This window comes from Pseudopodoces humilis, chromosome 3 (genome assembly GCF_049639895.1).
Source record: "Pseudopodoces humilis isolate 2021_Gansu_Grassland_sample_001 chromosome 3, ASM4963989v1, whole genome shotgun sequence".
Lineage (NCBI taxonomy): Eukaryota > Metazoa > Chordata > Aves > Passeriformes > Paridae > Pseudopodoces > Pseudopodoces humilis.
In genome coordinates, this window is record NC_142202.1 from 84,653,079 (window position 1) to 84,665,319 (window position 12,241).

At 37.3% G+C, this 12,241-nt stretch overlaps 1 protein-coding gene across 23 annotated transcripts in view; it reads right to left on the minus strand.

Moving 5' to 3' along the window:
- Positions 1-12,241, minus strand: part of RIMS1 (regulating synaptic membrane exocytosis 1) — a 299,841-nt gene that overhangs the window by 216,914 nt on the left and 70,686 nt on the right. The window lies entirely within an intron of this gene.

The window sequence follows — 12,241 nt, forward strand, 5'->3', positions numbered from 1 at the left end:
TTAAACATTTTATTAGAAAATAAAATCAGTGGGATGTTTTACAACTTAGAATGTTCTGATTTCCAGTGTTCTCTACAAAAAACTTCTCAGCATGCTCCTGTAAACTGGGCCCTCTGCTAAATGGCATCAATAAAATGGCAGCTCCCATGGAGAAAATGCAAACTAAAGAAACAATCCCTTTTAAGCTTGAAAACATGATCCAGAAAATTCACACTTTAATTTTACATATACATTGTAGAAAGATCAGAACTTAAGAGGCACTTTAATGGCATTTGCTAATCCAGAACTCTATGATCCTTAGGCCTATATTTAGACCATTCTCTGGGACTTTATAGACACAGAAGCCAAAGAAAAGGGAAACCATTTGCAGATTCATGTGAGAAAAGTTCACATTAACACTGACTTTGTGATTTTTTGACTGAAACTGTTAAGTGTGATCTGGGTTCTACCAGAAAGATGAAAAAATGTATTAAAAAAAGGCAGCTGAGATTTTGCCAAAATGAGGAGCTCAGCTCTGATAACAACGGATAAGGCTTCACAGCGGTATCAGCAAGCTGGATCATTTAGGCAGTAAGTACAGGCCTTATTTACACAGACCATTAACTAGCTATATATACACACACACACAAAGAAAACACATGGAAACTTTCTTCTGCCTAAGGTTTTATTTTACAATTAACTTGGGGACAGTTGGGGTTTCATATGAAGTTGCAGAAAAAGTCCTTAAAAAGCATTCTGAAATGAATGTCAGAACATCTTCTATTACAGCTTATTTTTGATGAGTAATGATTTTTACTTCCTCCAGAATCTATTTTAAAAAATTTTGCCTAATAGAAGCTACTTCTAAATGACAACACACAATTCCATCTTTATGCATGCCATGCATTTCAGAGGTCACTGTGAAGGAGGAGCTGGGAGCTGTGCCGGCTTTAGGCTAGCTGGAAACACCTTTTGCAGTCAGCCCAGTGAAATCCTGGCACTGACCACTTTAGGGCTGCCTGCACCCCGATGCCAGGAGAGCCCTCTGGGCAGCAGTGCAGCAGGACATGCTCTCCTCATGCCCCTGAGTGACCGTGCACCCCAAGATGCTGCCAGCCTGTGCCCCAGTCTGGGATCAGCCAGCCCGGCCTCCACCCGCTGCCAACGGCTAATCAAACAGCTTTATATTAATACATAATTGATTCTTTTTTTAAAAAAGAAACTTTCAAAACATCAAACCATCTTTCTCGGTCATTAATTCAACCCTCTGAATATTTTATATCTCCAGACACTTCTACTTGTGCATACTTATTTTAAGAGCACTTCATCACAGCACTGGTGCTACTTGTATACCTCCATTGCGTCTTAATTTCATTGTGTACGCAAACACAAATAGAAATGCTTAGAGTTTGATGTCATTACACTACCCAAACCGTACTGGAAAGATGTGAAGCCACTTTTTACTAGCAATGGTGAAACTTAAAAATCAAAAATTTGTCTGATTCCATACACAGAATAGCTACTTACTAGGCCTACTTATGTAAGACTATTTCTGGCAAACAGAACCTTCTATTATTTATAAAAGAGTAGCAGCTTCTCTTTCCTCTGAAAAGAAACAAAATTTTCCCTTGTGTGAACATCTTATTTTGACATAACTACCTTCATATTTTTTTAATTCATAGCATACATCTTCTGTTTTCAAACACCGAATATCTACATTATTAATTCGATCCAGAATAATTTATGTGGGATGATGGATAAAAAAGCAGCCTGGAAGACAAGAGCTTCTTTTGGGTTTTATTTCCCAAGTGTTATAGAATTGATAATTTTATGAAAATTGAATAGTCAATACCATAGACATAATCAAAGTATCGACTTCACCTCCTGCATAACCTTCCTAGCCTGTAAACCAAACCCCCAAGGAGCAAATATCATCCACCTACTTCTACTCTTCATGCATTTCCAGCTTCAGATTTTCTACAGATTAATGGGTTAGAGATGGGGCATGTGTTACTATCTCAACCAACTATCTACAAAAAATATGATGCACTGTTTTCTTGGTAATCAAGGAGCTACATCATAAAAAGAACACCCTGCTGAATTCACCTGCTGGCTTTTCCTCCAACTCATCAATTCAATTGCTTGCAAGTGCTGTCCCAACTTCAATCATTTAACTTAAGGCTCAATAAGCAAGAAGAGGAGCAGATATAATGAACGTGTCCCCCAGTGGATGCTTTTTAAAAGACTTCTTAGAAGTCTAATTTTAAAAGCAGGATGGGAAGAGATGAAAAAAATGAGAGAGGAGTAGTGGTGAAGAGTGGGGAAATAATTTGTATTCTTTTCCTGTAAAGTGAGTTCTATGAGACCTGCTTCCAAAAATAGAAGTAATGCTAGTGGAAATAGATATTATACCACTTATGTTCTACTTTTCTTGAGCATCTTCTCTCTGAAGGCATCAAAATATTTTCAGTAATAATATCAGCTAAAAATTAAGTGTACCACTAATTTTTGACTTTTCTCAACTCTGCACAGAAGAATTTAGTGAGCTAGTATTGATCACACAGTGCATCATTGTCAACTGACAATGTGAAAATACATGATGATGAGATAAACTGGTCATGGAAAATACAAGTGGATGCCAACTGTGGCACTACATCATACCAGACTTGGTAGTCATAAGAGGCTAAATTATCCTCTTAGGATTTAAATGTTTTCCCATTAACAAAGATCTACCTCAGCTCACTAAGAAAAAACCCCATGGAACCTAGAAAAATATTCATGAGATCAGTACACACATATAACAGATATAAATTTGTCACATCTAAAAGCAAGAAAAACAAAAGGAGTAATCTCATTTGAAATTAACATCAATAAACAGTTCTTCACATTGATCCACATATGCATGAATAATTATTAAGACTATTTTAAAAGAAAAAGTGCACTGAACTTACATGTGGTTCCTCTGGGAAAAACATTACTCTTTATCCAGGTAACTTTATGTATTAAAGAGATAAACTCCAGCCCTTTGCTATTGAGACTGTTACAAAACCAGAAAACTTAAATGAGAGGCTTATGAACTTGATTTTTTTATTTTTTAATTTTTTTTAATATAAAAGACCAGCTTTCTCACCTCACTAGTCTCTCCCCAGGGAAAATCAGCATGCTCCACCACCCTGGTGGAAGAGAATGCTGTAACACAAATAAATGACTAAAAAAGAACTTGTGAATGACTATTATTTTGTCAGGTAATATGTACACCTAGATCACACATTCAAAGCTGACTAATCTTTGTCAATTGAGATAAATCAGGAAACTTTACCACTATTTTTTAATTATTTTTACAAAACCTAGCAGCCTTCCACAACACTTTCTAATATGCTGGGAGTGGCAATTTTTTTTTCAGAAAATGTCTACAGTGACTTCAGTCACATAACTGGCACATAACTGAGCAGTTTTCAACATGATTCCCTCAGAGACAGAGATGGCAACTGCTTGGTCCCACACTGCACCCAACTACTGCCATCTTCTTCCTCCATCAATTATCCCTTCGAGTTTCAGTTATGCTATTTCTTCCCTATTGCTTATTCTGCTATGCTTTTCCACTTTCTACATAATTTTTCAACTTTCCTTCCCATTTATTTTTTTTTTTAATCATTATTTTCTTAAGATTCCCTACCTATTCTTGGTAGGGCTGTAGGATACACCTATTCTTAGAAAACCATTGCAAAGTCTGAGAGAAAATTCACATAAAATTACATATACCAATGTTATGCAAATACAAATATCCCACAGCTCTACCTTGCTACATCTTCCCTAAGTCTACTGACTAGCCTAATATGTCTCCCTCTTGGGTATTCCACTAACAAATTCTCCTAATTTCCTTTCCCCTTCTTCTAAGTCCATCTGTCTTTCAAATCACTCTATCCCAGTCTCACTTTCATTGTGCTTCCCTCCATCACCCCAAACGATACCTTCTTTCAGTTCTGCCTGGTCTCCCATCACAAAGCAGGAAAAAGTCAGGACCAGAAGGCAAAAAATATTTGATCCGGAATGTCAGGACAGAACCACAACTGGCCCTTCCAATTTATTACAGAAATTTTGTTTAGCTGTTTAGAATTAAAAAGGATTGAAAATAAATAAATAAACAGGATCTAGAAACTCCCATCAAAATCCATGTGTCAAGCAAGTCTGATATCATCATAGGAGAAGAAATCACCTGTCAAAGAAAAGTTGTTGCTTAGGTTGGGAGAAAGGATGGCTGCACCAGCAGCGGCAAGAAACCCATGGACAGAGAAGACAGAAGTTGAGCCCAGGCAAAAGATTCCAGTAGTGCATGGGAGGAAAGAAAGTCATCTTCAAAGCTTCCATTTTAACAAAAGGGAAATTTAAAATGTTATGAAGATAAAATCTCCAAAATCTGCCTTTCATTTTCCGTTACTTCTCTGTCTCTTAAATGTATCACTTCCATAGTATGTGTAATAAGTCTTGGTTCTCATGCAGAATCATTTTGGTTGGCAGGGACATCTTGAGATCTTGTCCAACCTTGCTGCTCAAGCAGGGTCAGTTATGCAGGTTTCCAAGAATGAAGACTCCAGGACCTCTTCTGGAAGGCTACTTTCTAGATGTTCATTCCTTAGCCTGCACCAGTGTCTGTAGGTATTACTCTCCAGATGCAAGATGTGTATTCCTTTGTTGAACTTCATAATTTTTCTGTCTGCCCAGTTCTCCAGCCTGTCCAGGTCCTTCTGAATTGCAACACATTTATCTCATGCATCAGCTATTCCTTCCAGTTCTGTGTTATCTGTGAACATGCTGCAGGTTCATTTTGTCTTGCAGTTCAGCTCATTAATGAAGAGGTTAAACGCTACTGGACCAGCACCCAGTGTACTAAAAGACAACACTGAACACATGCAACACTAACTGCTTGGGAGAGACTTACAAAAAACATCTTAAGGTTAACTACTCACTGGCTTTGCTAAATGAGTTAGCTGAAAATAACCCAAGTATAATTTACATTGGGTTCCTGTTTACTAGAAATTTGACAGTACAGGACTGCCGAGACTGACAGGCAACATTAACACCAACACTCAGTTTTCTATACTGCACATTGCAAGGCAACTGCTTAATAGGCCAGCATTTTCTCTGCAGAATAGTTCAAAAAACTGAACTCTGCTGTAAACTGTGGCAGGAAGTACTCCAATATACAACAAAAAACAAAGGAGGGCTATACACAGCTAAAAGGCTGTGCTCCCTTCATATGCACCTGAATGCACAAACTTAGCATCCATCCTTCCAGTCAACTGCTGGAGCTGATGGAACTGTAGGCTGACTTTGGCACAGCTGTAAACCCCTCTATTCACAACAAACCACCTCAAATCAGGACAAGAAAGAAATTCCTTCAGTTTGAGTAGACTAAAATCATGAGAAAGGGCATCATTCTAGGCTTATGCTATTAGACTCTTAATTCTTTATTAGCAAGCAGTTAATAACGAAGAAACAGTTTATGCTCTGTAAGAGACATGATGGAGTTTGAAGATCTAATGGATGACTTGAAGAGCACAGAGCAGACTGGGTCAACAATTCCTACCAACAGCACATTGTGTTACTTACCACCACTTCCCTCATTTGCAAGTATGATGTCTCTTGACTCAGTCCCAACTTCAACCACCTGGTTTTCTCAAAATGGTTTTAATTCATTAAAAGTATGTTCTTAATTATCGTAATGCAATAAATAGCCCATCTGATTACTTTATGAATAATTTTTTTCCACATTCACACTCTTAATTTTAGGTTAGCAGTTTAGGATATTACTTTAAATTTTTTTCACATACACATATTTCTAAATACAAATGTTATTGATAAGAAAGATAAGAAAGAAATCCTCAAATGGTGTTACACCCTTCTCAGTGAAGCACGATTAAATCCATTCAACTAGACAGTACTTAGACAGTACTTGTATTTAGTAAGTACATTCCATGGTTCTGAAATTATATTGTAATACAAAGGAACCAATTTCCACATTAATTTGTGTTAATGCAATGACTTAAGATCAAGAATTCTCTTTATTATTTTCTTGCCTACTGTGAAACCATGGCCTGAGTTCCAGAAACATCTCACACTCTAAAGGCAAAGCCCACAGAAAACTCCCATATTGTGGAGAACAGCTTTCACTCCTGAAGAACAGATGTTTTTTGTCACTCTCTCAGGATCGACACTATTTATCCTAACATTTTAGCTAAGGAAACCTTCTAGAAGTTGTTCTTTGCCAAAATTTGTGTTTTGTTCAGAAGCAATCCAAAGAAATTTAGAGTTTGGCAACATGCCTTTTTACACACAGACACAAACTGCAGAGAAAAATAAAAATCATTGCCGTGTAAAATATTTTTTTAAAAAAGGAATGTAATAGTTTGGTGAATAAACAGCCCCTTGGTTACTACACTGCTCATAAACACCCTTAGTCTCTTTGAAACTTTCTAAAAGATAGCCAAGCTTATTGTAAGTAAGCACATAACCAAAAAATCAATATTCCCCCACCACTGTAGATCATTTTTGATCTCCAGGTCTCGGAGGTGAGTCTGTACTAAGTCCCACTACAAAAACCCTTGTCCCATGACCCATTTTATTTGCATATCCAGTATAATACAAGAACAATTCTCTGTATAAATTATCCCTGTTCGTGATTCATCAAGCTTCTTATCACAGACATGGTTTTCTGCACCACTGGACAGAATTGCTCCTACAGGGAGTGAAGTCAGCCAAAAGAGAAGCAACTCAACCAGAAACAAAAAGATTAATTAAACCCACCAATTTATGAAAGAAAAGAAGGAAGCAATACCTATATGCTGCAAATTACAGATGTTGTATTTGTCCATCTATTCAGGAAGAAAAGCACCTACAGAGCCTTCCCTAGCTCTGTGATGATAGTGACTATTTGAAATGGTATCTGGATAAATTTTTCCAATTCTATTTAAGAAGCTGTAAAACCATTAACACGTCAAAAATGCATTACTTAGTTTTCCCATGGCAAGCTATGTTACATAAACATTCACCTGCTTACTCTCCAAATTGCATTATATTTTTAAAGTTGTTATGAATTCATATTTTATCCTACTTCTGTTTTGATGGCTTGTAACAGATGGTAGAATTATTTAGTTTGTTTTCAGTTCCTCATGTACCTACCTTCTATGTGTTTAACCCAGAAAGGAGGCAAGCGAAGAAGAGGAGGAAGGCCACTGCATTATGCTGCCCTACCTACTTCCCTGGGGCCACACGAGAGACTGCTCTGCTCCTCAGAGTTTCTCTGCACTGGCAGTGCCTGCTATGGACCATCAGAAAAGGAGGGCACTGAAGAAATCTACATTTCAAAAGCTGCCAGGGAGACTTCCAAGGCAAACGTCTGACAAACTGGAAGGAAGACACTGTTCTGGAGACAAGATGAAACTGCATGGTTTGCATGGCTCAGGAAAATTCTGAAGTTGGATCAATTCCTCCTTTTTAAGGGACTCAAATAAGATTCACCTAGCAGACAAGAGTTTCCCCTAGTTAAACAATTATCTTGTTTTAGATTATCTGAGTCTGGTCTAGTCAAACATGAATTTAGCTAATTGGAAGGTTTCTGCCATCACTTAGTTTTTTCAGCTTGAAGAAAGTTGGATACCTTCACTCAAAGACTCAACTCTGAGTAGAGTCTCCTGGTGGAAGTTCCCTACTTCTATGATATATTCATTTCATTTATTCTTTTGAGATGGAGAAGTAAAAACACAAAGAAATGACCTACATAAATACAGCAGCTGTCAGTGCTAATACAGAGGAGATTTCTTAAAGCCCAATGGTTTGGGGATGAAATAATGATTCAGTTATTCTGAAAAAATTTTGTTTTCTAGAAACAAGGAACTTGTCACCTGTACGCTCTCAACATTTGATGGTGAAAGACAGAGATACAAAGGATTACCATTCAACTTATTACAGATGCTTTTCTCAGTATACAAGCCCACTAAAAATACTTTTTAACAGCACTTAGAAGAACATTCAGCTGACAAGAAAATGTATATAAGAAGAATCTCACTCCAAACCACCTGCAGAATTATGAGTTTTCAGACACTGACTTTTCCTCACATTGCCTGTCATGTTATATGAGAAGCAGAAAGAGAGATCTATCTCTATACATGTGGTTTCAGAAGTGGTAAGTGCTTTATTTGCTGTAACTTCAAAAAGATGAACGCTCCTAAGGGCAGTTAAGGTCCCCCCAAAATATGCTTGGTTCATATAAGAAAATCTACGATAGTAATAATGAAAGAAAAAATGGCTTGCATTATTAAAGCATTTGTCTTAAAAAGAAACTAAAATTTGAGGCCAACACTTATATTTGTACTATGTTCCAAGTTCTGCCAGTCAGGAGGTCTGGTAGGAGGACTGGAATTACAGCAATAGGACTTACCATAATGCAGACTTTAAGGAAAGGCCATTAGAGTAGCTGTTCTGAGTACAAGTACCATTAATGACTTCAGACTGGCAAGCAGCCTGACACAGGCATGATCACTTCCCATGCCAACAGTATTAGTTGCTGTCAAGACCACTGCCAGTGATGGTGTCTGTCACTTTTGACACTGTTGACATCCAGTCAACAGTAAAAGGTTTATGAACCTCTGGCTGAATGTGAATCTGGTTGAGTGAAATGATGCATTATGTGAATTCAATGCACAATACCTATTCAACAGGGTTGTAAGAGATACTAATAGAAGTTTCCAAGAAACAAAGCATTCTGTGTACATGATAGTCAAGCATTAGAATATTAAGGATGTTGAAATATCTACACAGAACTGTAACACTTTAAATATTGTTATTCTGATGATATAAGAACTCAAACTGCATCAAAATAAAAATCCAGGAAATTATTTTGACAATTTCATGAAGAATTCCTCCTTTAAGAAGACAGACATGTAGGAAAACTAACACATACAGACATGCCCTGACTTGGGTGAATTCTGCTGAATTTAGAGAATCACAGCATCCTTGAGCTGCAGAAGGACTGCTTGAGGTCCCTCACCCAACCCCAACCTGCTCAAGCATGGTCTACAACAGCAGGTCACCTGGGACCATGTCCAATCAAGTTCTTGATTATCTTCAGTGATGGAAACTCCATGAACTTCACATGGCATGAAGCTAATAAGCATTTAGTCTAACATGCTGTATTTTTCTGAGAGCTTTTTCATTCTTCGGTAGCTGAGACAGCCACCTGTCCTCAAAAAAAAAAACATGCTCCATACACCATGCAGTTATCAACAAGGGAGAGGAACACTGCTCAGAGCAGCACCTCCCACAGCATGCTGGAAGGCTGGCAAGTCTTCACTTAAACAGACAAGACAGTGGGAAAATGGCTTACTTTCCATTTTAATGCTTTTCTATTTTGCCAGTATTGCTTCATTGAAAATAGTTTTTACATTCAGCATCTTTTTCATGTTTTTAACTTTAAAAGGCAAACAAAAAAAATCCAGTTCTAAATACAATTTTCTGACATCAGAATCAACTCAAGATTTGGTTTACTATTACCTACATCCAAAAAACCTACCATGGTTGGTAATTTGTGTTGCCTCACACTATGCTTAAGGCTTAAAAAAATCATTTGGCTTATGGCAGTACAAAACAAATCCAAATTATTTTAAGATAATTTCTCAAGATGCATGTAGCTTAAAGAGGCAATCAAATTTACCTGAAATATATACTCTAATGGGAGAGAGAAGTATATTATCAGAACAAGTAATCTTATTAAAATTTCAGCAGCTCTAAAGAGTTGAAAATATTGCTTTCAAAATTTATCAAGATGCTCAAAGGGAAGAGAAAGACTGAGATGGAACACATACTACAAGGGAGGGAGGGAGGGAAGGAGGAAGGGAGGAAGGAGGAAGGATGAAGGGAGGAAGGGAGGAAGGGAGGAAGGGAGGAAGGGAGGAAGGGAGGAAGGGAGGAAGGGAGGAAGGGAGGAAGGGAGGAAGGGAGGAAGGAAGGAAGGAAGCAAGGAGCTATTTCAAATGGTTCTTATTTCAGTTAACAGATTTCAAGGTGTTTTAAAAAAAAAGGAATTATCTCCATTCTATTGATAAGGGTGTTACAGTCCACAAGAATAAAAATAACTCAGTGCTGGACAATTAAACAATGAAGAACAGTGGAATCCAAAAACCTGGTAACATCTCAGGAAATGGGAGAGTGCTTTACGCACAGATACTGTCAATGGGAACTTTTTCCTTTCTTCTCCAATATTTCTGCTTACTCTGCTGAAGGACCACAGCATGCAAAAGCAAGCAGAACATGAAATCAGATCACATGTACAACCCAATAATGACAAGCTGTGTGAACTTCTGAAGAACAGGACAATAATTTTCAAAGATGTATGGCACTGGCAGCCAAAGTGCCAAGCTGATGTTGCATGCAATATGATCTAAGGGCACACCGCATAATTGCCTTAGGGGAGATTGCTGGTTTTAGCTGCTGAAACACTCTCCACTTCTTGCAAAAAGCCATGCCAATAACTTAAAAGTAATATTGCTTTCAGATTAAATTTTAATTATGTAATTTTAAATACTTACGTTTTCTGAATATATATATGGTGCAGTACTATAAAATATGTTTATTACAGTATACACTATGAAGTGCATAAGCAGAAGTGAGGTACATACCTTGAGCTTAAAAACTAACATTTTTTAAACATTCTTGCAATTATAATAGGCAAAAGCCAGAAAATCTTGAAGCATTTATTCCAAATACTGACAATCTCAAACAAAGTATCTTAATAAACTTTAACAGCTCTAAAGGTGTACTTTATAACAATGTATGATCAACAGTAGCTTCGGCTTAAGGCTATGCAAAGTTCTAAACCAATAGAAATTACTTTGTTCTGTGTAGCAGAGTTTATCATCTAGTGAAGAAGCAAGCATGAAAATAGAAAGATAACTGAATATTGCAAAGTAAAATGAAGAAAAATCTTCTTTCTTCTTTATACCTCGGAGTATTGTCAGAACCCCACTCCCTTGGCTATCACTAAAATCTGCCAGTTAAGCTTGGCTCAGCTTGGTTGGATTCTAAGATGGTAGCTTGGTAAGATTCTATGTATTTTATTTCTCTAAAATAAAATTGGATAGTGTAATTTCTCACTCTGTAACCCATTCAGAGAGGATTTTTTCACCTCTATGCTCTGCTTCTCTTCAGCCAGTCCCATACATCCTGGACACCATTCCTGAACACTTCCCCATCTGAGCAGAAGTCCCAAAGCAGTTGCAGAGTTAATTCTAGCAACTCCTATTGAGATAACATCAATGTAAGGAAAAGGGTGACAAAGTGACTGCTTCCCCCCAACTCGAGAATAGCAGCTTCCCAAACCAAAGATTCCCGAAAATGGGAATGGCACACTCACACATGCTTGAAATTGCAGTCTATGCTAGGAATCAGCACTAAAGAAAGAAAGGAAAGGATTGCTCATATTTAATCTATCACTTTCCTCTACTAGCTTTTCGTAACAAAGGCAAATGCTGACAGGAGTCTCACCTGGTTCCTTGTAGCTGGAAGATGAGAATCAATACAGGATTAGCAAAGAAGGAAAATTCTGAGGCATGTCAGAACGAAGCCTCCCAAACTCAAACCAAAAAAATTCATAATGAAGGGAAAGCAGCAATCTCTCACTTCAAATCACGATTTGTAATGCAATGTAATCACTCACCCTCCAGAGGTAGTCAAGCAGTATTTTGATTCTTGCCTTTTAGCCATTCTGAACAACTTAATTATCATCCTTTGCTAAAATGGATGTAGGAATGATGCAGGTTTAATTCTCCAGCCATGTTTTACCGTGTATTTAGTTGTTGATGTGAATATTGCAATTCAGTAAAGCAAGCGGAACTAAACAAAGCTAATGCTTTTTTGCCTGTACAATGATTTTAAGAGATTTCTAAATAACAACACTAAAAGGCAGAAGGACATATTGCAAAGACATGTTGGAAGCAAAACTACTGACATTTTCAAGCCTTATATAGCAAATATCTCCTGCATCTTAGTTCTTTTCCAGATCTGCTCTCTTGCTTCAGCATTAGTCCTATGCTTGTATTGTACATGTATGTGGAACACACAAATTGGAAATACTTTGAAAGCACTAACTTTGATTTAGTAACTAATGAAATTTATCAAATGATCACTTCATTACAGAAAATTTCCCCTTCCTATATGAAGGTTGGGGCTTACTTATAATTTAAAGCACAGATTCAGATCTTGTTTCCAA